Here is an 11,531-nt window from a genome sequence, read left to right on the forward strand (position 1 = left end):
TCAGCATAATTCATGCGTAATAATTCTTGTAGCCCGATTGTAATTGATATTGTTTCATTGGTTTGAGAGATAAATTTATTAAATGATGAAAATTAATTTGGGATTTACTATTATTGAAAGAATTGTTTATTTATTTCTTGTTATTGAGTTTTCAGTTGTATTTTTATAATCCATACTTAATTATAATTTTGGTATTTATTGTTAGCCCATAGTAAGTGTCGAAGTCGACTCCTCGTCACTACTTCTTCGAGGTTAGACTAGATACTTACTGGGTAGATGTTGTATATGTATTTACGCTACACTTCAGCACTAATCGTGCAGGATCTGAGGCAGGTGCATCTGGCTATCAGTCCGACACGCGTCCTTGATTTCTTCGAGACTTAGAGGTGAGCTGGCTTCCGAGCCCGTTCTGCAGCACCCGAAGTCTTCCTTTTGTTTTTACTTTCTGTCTATTTCACTTCATACAGTAATGTAGTATTTTTGCACATTCTATTAATAGCTCATACACTTGTGACACCTGGTCTTGGAGATCATGCTAATAGACACATGATGATTTTGGATATTTACTCATCTCATTTGCTCTTAAAATTATTTATCTCTCATTTTATTTAAACTTTTATTTTCTATTTATGCTCTAAATAAAAATCAGCTATTTTTAAAATGTTAAAAGAAATAGTTCACACGGTTAGTTCACTGTTGGCTTGCCTAGCGGTAACGTTGGGTGCCATCATGGCCTATAGGAGGTATTGGACCGTGACAACATGGTATCAGAGCACTAGGTTCGCGTAGGTTTCACAAGTTAGGAGTAGGCCTAATAGAGTCTTGCGAATCGGTGCAGAGACTTCCGTACTTATCTTTGAGAGGCTATCGGGTGTAGGAAACTACTCTTTCTTTATCTCCTATCGTGCAGTTGATGTTATACTAAGTATCTTTCTATTATTCTCTCATAGATGGTGAGAACGCTCACGGCGGATGTTATAGACCCGGGAGGAGCTACTCCCCTTGTTACTAGAGGCTGAGGCAGAGGTCGGGGGAGGGCACCGACCCGAGGTAGGGGATGAGGATGTCCCAGAGTTACCCCAGCCATGCCACCAGCAGATCCGGTAGAGGATCCCATTATTGAGGAGCATGGTGAGGTGCCTGCAGCAGAGCCAGCCCCGGTAGATTTCATGTTAGAACCGAGCTTCCAGGAGGTCATAGGCTGTATACTACGGTTCATGGATACTATGACCTAGGCCAACTTGTTTCTTGCAGACCCAACCATATCTCATGCTGGAGGGGGATCACAGACCCCTATTTCTCAGGCTCCTGGGCCTGTAGCTGCTGTATATCTGACCCCGAGCACACTACCCGTGGGCGGAGCCCAGCCAGTCGCAACAGCCGTGCCTGAGCCTAGACCAGCTACGGCCGGCGAGCCGCAGAAGCTATTGGACATATGGACTAGGCTACACTTTCTTGTCTTCGAAGGTGAGCACCATGAGGATCCCCATGACTTCATTGATCGGTGCAGGGATAGACTGCACAACATAAGAATATTAGAGACCCACGGGGTGGGGGTGGATTTTACTTCTTTCCAGCTGGAGGGCAGGGCCAGTAGATGGTGGCAGTCTCATCTTCTTGGCAGACCAGAAGGTTCTTCTCCCTTAACTTGGGATCATTTTACACACCTTTTCTTGGATAGGTATATCCCCACCACCCCCTATAGACGGAAGAGATGCGGTTTCAGTTTGAGCAGCTCTAGCAGGGTAAGTTGTCAGTGACCGATTATGAGGCGATATTCTCTGAGTTGTCTCGCCATGCACTCATGATACTTCCTACTGAGGTTGAGATAGTACGGACGTTTGTTGCGGGGTTGCACTCCGGTATTCAGGCCACTATGGCCCGAGAGATTGAGATGGGGACTTCTTACCACCTAGTTGTTAAGATAGCTCGGAGGATTGAGGGTTATCGTCAGTAGGGCAGAGAGCATATGCAGCGAAACAAGCGGTTTCGTTATTCCGGAAGGTTCAGTGGTGCTCCGTCAGGGGGCAGAGGTCAGTTTGGGAGGGCTCAGCCTAGCAGGCCCATATATCCAGCACCGCTGCCTCCTCGGGGTGCTCCAGTACGACCTTATTTCAGTGCCATGCCAGAGAGCTCCTACTGCCCACCAGCTATTCAGGATTCCTCCAGTGGGTATTCAGGCCATCATGGTCAGACTTCAGGTCCGCAGTCCTTCGTACTGAGTGCGGGGACTTCATCCATGTACGGAGGTTCTGCCCCAGGCTTTGGGGCAAGGCAGTGCAGCAGGGTTCTCAGCTTATGATTACATCACCAGTAGCCACACCAGCCATCCGGCTGCCTAGAGGTAGAGGGCAGGTGGGTAGGGGCCGTCCTAGAGGTGGAGGCTATACAGGTGGAGGCCAATCAGGTGGAGCTCCAGCTAGATTCTATGCTTTTCTGGCCAGACCAGATGTAGTGGCCTCAGATGCCGTGATCACAGGTATTAGTTCTGTTTGCGGTAGGGATGCTTCGGTATTATTTGATCCAGGATCTACCTATTCATATGTGTCATCTCTGTTTGCTCATTTCCTAGATGTTCCTCGTGAGTCCTTGGGTACTCCCGTTTATGTGTCCACTCTAGTGGGCGATTCTGTTGTTGTGGATCGGGTCTATCGGTCCTGCATTGTTACATTATGTGGTTATGAGACTAGGACGGATCTTCTGCTGCTTGATATGACCGACTTTAAGGTCATCCTAAGCATGGACTGGTTATCTCCATATCACGCCATCCTTGATTGCCATGCCAAAATTGTTACCTTGGCGATACCAGAGTTGCCTAGATTGGAGTGGAAGAGTTTGTCTGTCAGCACACCTAGTCAAATCATCTCTTTTATGAAGGCTCGACACATGGTCGAGAAGGGTTATTCGGCTTACCTAGCTTATGTTCGGGACACTACCACAGAGACTCCGACGATTGATTTAGTACTCGTAGTCTGAGAGTTCTCCGATGTGTTTCCTTTTGATCTTCCAAGCATGCCACCAGATCGTGATATCGATTTCTGCATTGATTTGGCTCCAGGTACCCCAACCTATATCTATCCCACCATACCGTATAGCTCCGAAAGAGCTGAAGGAGTTGAAGGAACAACTTGAGGAGTTGCTAACAAGGGGGTTCGTCAGGCCAAGTGTATCGCCTTGGGGTGCACCAGTGTTATTTGTAAAGAAGAAAGATGGGACTATACGGATGTGCATTGATTGCCGCCAGTTGAACAAAGTTACCATTAAGAACAAGTACCCGTTGCCGTGGATTGGTGATTCGTTTGACTAGTTACAGGGTGCCAGGGTGTTCTCTAAGATGAATAGGGTGGATTTGATGAACAGGGTGTTCAGGCCATACATTGATTCGTTCGTCGTTGTCTTCATTGATGATATTTTGATCTACTCGCGCAGCATGGAGGAGAACGAGTAGCATTTGAGAGTGATGCTTCAGACCTTGCGGGAACAGAAGCTATATGCTAAGTTCTCCAAGTGTGAGTTTTGGCTAAATTCTGTAGTATTCTTGGGGCATGTTGTATCAGGCGAGGGTATTAAGGTGGATCCCAAGAAGATTGAGGCAGTTTAGAGTTGGCCTCATCCTACAACAACGACTGAGATCAGGAGCTTCTTAAGGTTAGCACGTTATTATCGCCGGTTTGTGGAGGGCTTCTCATCTATTGCAATACCTTTGACTAGATTGACCCAGAAAGGTGCTCCGTTCCGTTAGTCCAATGATTGTGAGGCGAGCTTTTAGAAGCTCAAGACAACTTTGACTACGACACCAGTTTTTATGTTGCCCTCCAGTTCGGGGATGTATACTGTGTATTGCGACGCTTCACGCATTAGTTTGGGTTGTGTATTGATGCAGGAGGGGCGAGTTATTGCATATGCTTCATGTTAGCTGAAACCCCGTTAGAAGAATTACCCTGTACATAATTTGGAGTTGGCTGTGATTGTTCATGCTCTTAAGATCTGGAGGCATTATCTTTATGGAGTGTCCTGTGAGGTTTACACTGAGCATCGTAGCTTGCAGCATTTGTTCAAGCAGAGGGATCTCAATTTGAGGCAGCGCAGGTGGATTGAGTAACTGAAGGATTATCATATCACCATTCTTTATCATTCGGGCAAGGCAAATGTAGTTGCGGATGCCTTGAGCAGAAAGGCAGAGAGTATGGGTAGATTGGCATTCATTTCAGCAGAGGAGAGGCCCTTAGCTTTAGACATTCAGTCCTTGGCTAACAGACTTGTGAGGTTGGATATTTCAGAGCCCAGCCGAGTTCTTGCATGTGTCGTTTCCCACTCTTCACTATTGGAGTAGATCAGGGCTCGACAGTTTGATGATCCGCACTTGTTGGTTCTCAGAGAGACGATACTACAGGGTGGTACCGATGAGGTTAATATAGGCGAGGATGGTGTCCTGTGACTCCAGGGTCGCTTATGTGTTCCTAAAGTCAATGGCTTGAGGGAGAGAATTCTAGAGGAGGCACACAGTTCTCGGTATTCTATTCATCCAGGTGCTACGAAGATGTATCGCGACCTGAGGCAGCATTATTAGTGGCGGCGGATGAAGAAGGACATAGGTGACTATGTTGCGAGGTGTCTAAATTGCAAGCAGGTTAAGTATGAGCAACAGAGGCCAGGTGGCCTACTCCAGCAGATGACTATACCTGAGTGGAAGTGGGAGCGTATTACTATAGACTTCATAGTTTGGTTGTCGCGGACCTTGCGGAATTTTGGTGCAGTATGGGTCATTGTCGACAGGCTTACCAAGTTGGCACACTTCATTCCGGTTGTGACCACGTATACTTCAAAGAGGTTGGCCCAGATTTATATTCAAGAGATAGTTCAGCTGCATGGTGTGCCTGTTTCCATGATACTAGATAGAGGCCCTCAGTTTACTTCGCATTTCTGGAGGGTAGTATAGAGTGAGTTGGGTACCTGGGTAGAGCTCAGCACAACATTTCATCCACAGATCGATGGGCAGTCGGAGCGAACAGTTCAGATCTTGGAGGACATGCTCAGAGCGTGTGTGATTGACTTTGGAGGGCAGTGGGATCGATTCATGCCTTTGGCTGAGTTTGCTTACAACAACAGTTATCAATCCAGCATCGAGATGGCTCCATTTGAGGCTTTATATGGTCGGCGATGTCGTTCTCCCATCGGATAGTCCGAGCCCAACGAGGATAAATTATATGGTACTGATTTGTTAAAGGATGCCTTGGAAAAGGTAAAGTTGATTCAGGAGCGACTTCGCACAGCACAGTCCAGACAGAAGAGTTACGCGGATCAGAAGGCACGTGATTAATCATTTATGGTGGGAGAGAAGGTTCTCTTGAATGTCTCTCCGATGAAGGGGATCATGAGGTTCGGGAAGAAGGGCAAGCTAAGCCCAATGTTTATAGGTCCGTTTGAGATATTGAGACAAGTTGGGGAGGTTGCTTATGAGCTTGCATTACCTCTAAGTCTATCACGAGTTCATCCAGTTTTCCACGTGTCTATGCTCCGGAGGTATCATGCCGACAGGTCACATGTGTTATACTTCAGTACGATTCAGTTAGACGAGAGCCTGGGTTATGAGGATGAGCCGGTTGCCAGTGTTGATAGGCAGGTTTGCCAGTTGAGGTCCAAGAGGATTTTTGCGGTAAAGGTTCTATGTAGGGGCCAACCAATCGAGAAGGTGACTTGGGAGTCCGAGGAGGACATGCGGAGCAGATATCTACACTTATTCAGCACTCTAGGTATGATTCTAGACCCGTTCGAGGACGAACGTTTGTTTAAGAGGTGGAGAATGTAACGACCCGACCGGTCGTTTTGCTTTCTAGAACCTCGTTCTCCCAAATAAGACTCCACATACGTGCTTTTACTATTTTATAACTTGCGGGGATGGTTAGTTCGGGATTGGGAAGGGTTCGGGTTGAAATTGGAACACTTGGTTCCATGGTTTGGCTTTAAAGGGCTAAGTTTGACTTCGGTCAATATTTTGAGTAAACAACCTCGGAATAGGGATTTGACGGTTCCAACAGGTTCGTATGATGATTTTAGACTTGGGTGTATATTCGGATTGGGTTTTGGATGACCCGGGCTACGTATACACGAGGTGACGAGAGTCCGTACGTAGCTACTAATCATGCTTATGTTCGGGTAGTTTAGGACCCAAATCATGTTATACTTGCGGTGTTTGCACCCTACTTGTAATTTAAGTGTCTAAACCATATTGGAACTTGATAAAGGAATTATAAAAGGACAAATTTCATTTACTTGAGTTTTGGACGGGTTACTTGACTGTTAATGAGAATTTGTGTTTTCTTTGAATATTAGCCTTTTAGTAATCTTTGAATCGGTTGTTTATAAAGTATTTTCTCTTCTTGTGAAGCGGGCCGAACGCCTCGGTAATAGAATAGATGCATCTATGGTTCATGATGTTTTACCCTCAGCAGTGCACAATTTATATATTTGTATGTTGGATCGGGCCATACGACCTCGGCATAATTCGTGCGTAATAATTCTTGGAGCCCAATTGTAATTGATATTGTTTCATTGGCTTGAGAGATAAATTTGTTAGATGATGGAAATTAATTTGGGATTTACTATTAGTGAAAGAATTATTTATTTATTTCTTGTTATTGCGTTTTCAGCTGTATTTCTATAATCCATGCTTAATTATAATTTTGGTATTTACTATTAGCCCATAGTAAGTGTCGAAGTCGATCCCTCGTCACAACTTTTTCGAGGTTAGACTAGATACTTACTGGGTAGATGTTGTATATGTACTTACGCTGCACTTCTGCACTAATCGTGCAGGATCTGAGGCAGGTGCATCTAGCTATCAGTCCGGCGCACATCCTTGATTTCTTCGAGACTTAGTGGTGAGCTGCCTTTCGAGCCCATTCTGTAGCACCCGAAGTCTTCCTTTTTTTTTTTTTTTACTTTCTGTCTGTTTCGCTTCAGACAATAGTGTAGTATTTTTGCACATTCTACTAGTAGCTTATACATTTGTGACACCTAGTCTTGGAGATCATGCTAGTAGACACATGATGATTTTTGGATATTTACTCATCTCATTTGCACTTAAAATTATTTATCTCTCATTTTATTTAAACTTTTATTTCCTATTTATGCACTAAATAAAAATTAGCTATTTCTAAAATGTTAAAAGAAACAATTCACATGGTTAGTTCACTATTGGCTTGCCTAGCGGTAACGTTGGGCGCCATCACGACCTATAGGAGGAATTGGGTCGTAACATAAAGTGCCTAAATTATATTGGACTTGATAGAAGAAATTATAAAAGAACGACTTCCACTTACCTAAGTTTTGGCTGGTTACTTGACCGTTAATAAAAAATTGTGTTTCTTTATACATTAGCCTTGTATTAGTTTTTAAATCGGTTGTTCATAAAGTATTCTCTCTTCTTGTGGAGCGGGCCGAACGCCTCGGCAGTAGATAGATGCATATATGGTTCGTGTCGCTCGACCCTCAGCAGTGTACACATTATTCTAGATCGGCCCTTACGACCTCGGCAAAAATCGTGCGTGAAAATACTCGGAGTTTAATTATATTTGATATTATTTTATGGCTTGAGAGGTTAAAATTTCATTTGACAGAAACTGACTTGGGATTAACCATTAGTGAAAGAATTATTTATTTCCTGTTTGTCATTGAGTTAATATTATTATGTACATAACTCATGCTTATTTAGAATTCCTATATTTTTCTTGTTAGCCCATAATAAGTGTCGATGTCGACCCCTCATCAATACTTCTTGGAGGTTAGACTAAATACTTACTGAGTATATTTTATTTATGTACTCACGCTATACTTCTGCACTAACCGTGCAGGATCTGAGGAAGGTGCACCTGGCAGTCTTACCGGCACGCACCCTCATTACCCTGAGGCTTAGTGGTGTGCTGCTTCTTGAGCCGTCCTGCAACACCTAGTCTCTCTCTTTTGCAATTATTTTCTGTCTATTTTTATTTCAGACAGTAGTTAGAGTTTTGTATAATTTACTAATTGCTCATACACTTGTGACACCAGGCCTTAGCACACATACTAGTAAACTTTATGGTTTTGGGGTACTTATATCACAATGATTGCCACTTAGTTATCTTCGTTTTATTTATTAAATTTTCTACTCCTTTATTTCTTAATAAATAGAATTTAATTACTTGGAAACTTATTAAAAAGAGAAATAACATGTATTAGTTCACCGTTGGCTTGCCTAGCAGTAACGTTGGGTACCATCACAACCTATATGGGATATTTGGTCGTGACAGGTATAGTATTTTTTTGTTGAAGAATATTAGTTTTGAATCATTAGATTATGTGAAAGATTTTTTTCTCGAATTCAACAAGATGGATATTGGTTTCTAATTGATAGTTTCTATAGTGATTTTCAAGTGTAACAAAAAGTATATTTAAAAAACAAATTGGTATGATATGAAATAGTTATTTTTAAAATGTAAACAAATTATTTCGAAATGGGATTATTTTTTTAACTTATAATATAATTTTAAAAATAAACGATAAGATATTTTTAAATTTTAGTAGAGAGTTTTTAAAATAATTATAATAAAAGTCATATCATGGATAAAATCAAGAAATTGAAATCTTATGGATTATTACATAAATATCCGGCTAGATTTATTATTTACTTTTTATAGCTAATATACATAGATGATATACCGACAACACACAATTATAAACCTGTTATATATGAATTATATATAAATTACACATCCTCAATTTTTTAATTTAAGTGGTTGGGTGAGCACCTGTTTATATTGATAAGATAAAGCCAAAAGACAAATATGACAGAATTTCAACCAAAGACTAAAAATATAAATAAATTTCTATTAAAACACATCCTTTTATTACGAAATACATTAATTTTTTGTAACAGAAGAAAGAAAGACATAAAAAATAAGATAAAAGAAAATAAATATAGAAAAAAATGCGTGAAAAATCTAAAAACCAGAAATAAGAGACGACAACGAATTTCTTCTTCTGTTTCATCTTTGTTGAGTGTGAAAATTTAGAAGCCGATCTCTTCGATTTAAAATTTTTTTCAACTCAAATACATAGATTATAAGATAAGGATATCTTAGAATATTTGTTTTATTTACATTGTGTATCATTTTAAAAAAAAAATACTATTACTAACAAGCTGATATGATATTCGAATTTGAATTTAAATGCAATTTAAGTAGTTTGCATTGAGGTTAAGTCAAGTATGGTATCGAGAAAAAACTAGGCAATTTTAAGACAATAGATGCAATGTTATATAATAACAATTAATTAATCTAACATTTAATTATTCAAAGAACAAAAAATATGTATATGTAGGGTATTCAAAATTCAAAATCTATTTTTAGAGATATCGATAAACTCAAAATGGAGTCATACTGAAATAAAGTTTCACCGGCCAAAAAATCATTTCAATTTTTAGATAGTCGATTAAAGTGGATTTTAAATTAAGGATTGTATCTTCACTTGCATATATATATATATATATATATATATATATATATATATATATATATATATATATATATAAAGGTTTAAGAAATTGAAATTTTAAATGTAATGAACCGGTCGGTCGTTTTGAGAATATTAGCCCCGAACCCTTAATTATTGCTCCATCTATTTCATTTTGTGGTTACCTAAATATCCGGGGTGCTTGGTGTTGGATTCGGGAGAGTTTCGGAGTAGAATGGGACCCATAGTCCCTAAATTTGGAGTTTAAGTTCTAGGAATTGACCGTAGTTTAAATTGTGTGAAGACGACACTGGAATGGAGTTTAAACGGTTCCAATAGCTCCTTAGGGTGATTTTGGTCTTAAGAGCATGTCCTAATGTTCATTTGGAGGTCCGTAGGTCATTTCGGCATCAATTGGCAAAAATTAGAAAATTGGATGATTTTTGGGAAGTTTGATTGGGGGTGGAATTTTTGATATCGGGGTCGGATTCCGATTCCGGAAGTTGGAGTAGGTCCATAATGTAAATTATGACTTGTGTGCAAAATTTGAGGTCAATCGGACTTGATTTGATAGGTTTCGGTGTTAGTTGTAGAGGTTAGGAGTTCTAAAGTTCATTAAGCTTGAATTGGGGTGCAATACGTGATTTTAGCATTGTGTGATGTGATTTTAAGGCTCAACTAAGTTTTTATTGTGTTTTAGGACTTGTTGGTAGGTTTGGTTGAGATTTCACCGCATAAGCGGATTTTGGACCGCAAAAGCGGATGTGCTGGGCAGAATGGTTTAAAATCGAGGGTTTGCCATTTTCTTCATATTTTGAGATATAGAGCTAGGATTAAGGTGACATTTCGAGGGTTTTTCAGAGGGAGCATTTGGGGTAAGGATTCTTGACTTATTTTTGATTAATCGCCAATAAGATATCATTTATTCTTCATTTAACTAAGGATTTGGGTTGAGAAATTTGTGAAAAAGGTGGAAAAATCCTTAGGCCGAATTTTGAGGTTTTGATCGAGAATTTTGTATCGGATTTGATTAATTTTGGTATGGATGAACATGATATCGAATGGATGTTCGTATTTTATGACTTTTGGATAGATTTGGGCCGTTCGGAGTTGGAAAGTCGAGGGAAAGGCATTCTTATTGACTGATTAATCTTGGTTTGAGGTAAATGACTTGTCTAACCTTGGGGGGGGGGGGGGGGAACTCCCCTTAGGTTTTGGTACTGTTATGATATTTGTAATATGTGAAGGCCGTGTACGCTAGGTGACGAGTGCGTACTCGGGTTAAATGTAGAAAAATCAGGTTGTTACTAAGTAGTTTTCTTTTAATTGCCTGACTGAGTTGCTCTTGTTTGTGTAGTCATCATGTTTAGCCTAATGTCGCATGCCTACATGTCTTAACTCTTACTTGAAACTTGTTCAACATGCTTAGTTGAATTACCTTCTTCCTTGATCTTGTATTCAGTCTTTAACTGTATGATTCCTTGCTGTAAATTCGTTATTCGATAGGTTATGAGTTGTGTATTTACTCTTGGCACTATGAGGCGGTACCTCGTGAGCGCCCCTGTTGCATATTTACTTTTGGGACTATGAGACGGTACCTCGGGAGCTCCCCTATTATGTATTTACTTTTGGGACTACGAGGCGGTACCTCGGGAGTGCCCCTATTGTTTACCTTTATTTGTTGTGTTGTTACCTTTCTGTAACTTCTCATAGTTTATATTCCCCGTCATTTCATTATATTGTCATATGTTCTGCCTTGCTTCCTTTTTATTCCAGTAGGGGCCCTGACTTGACCTCATCACTACTCTACCGAAGTTAGGCTTGGCACTAACTAGGTACCGTTGTGGTGTATTCATACTATACTTCTGCATATCATTTTGTGCAGATCCAGGTACTGCTTACCAGACCAGGTACCAGTGAGCTAGCCGCACGTGGAGACGTCAAGGTACATCTGCCAATGTCTACAGACCTCAGAGTCCTCCTTTATCTTTTTGATGTTATTTTCTTTATTTTTATTAGATTCTGATGTATAGAGACACTTA

This window comes from Nicotiana tomentosiformis, chromosome 4 (assembly GCF_000390325.3).
Source record: "Nicotiana tomentosiformis chromosome 4, ASM39032v3, whole genome shotgun sequence".
In the NCBI taxonomy this organism is placed as follows: Eukaryota; Viridiplantae; Streptophyta; class Magnoliopsida; order Solanales; family Solanaceae; genus Nicotiana; species Nicotiana tomentosiformis.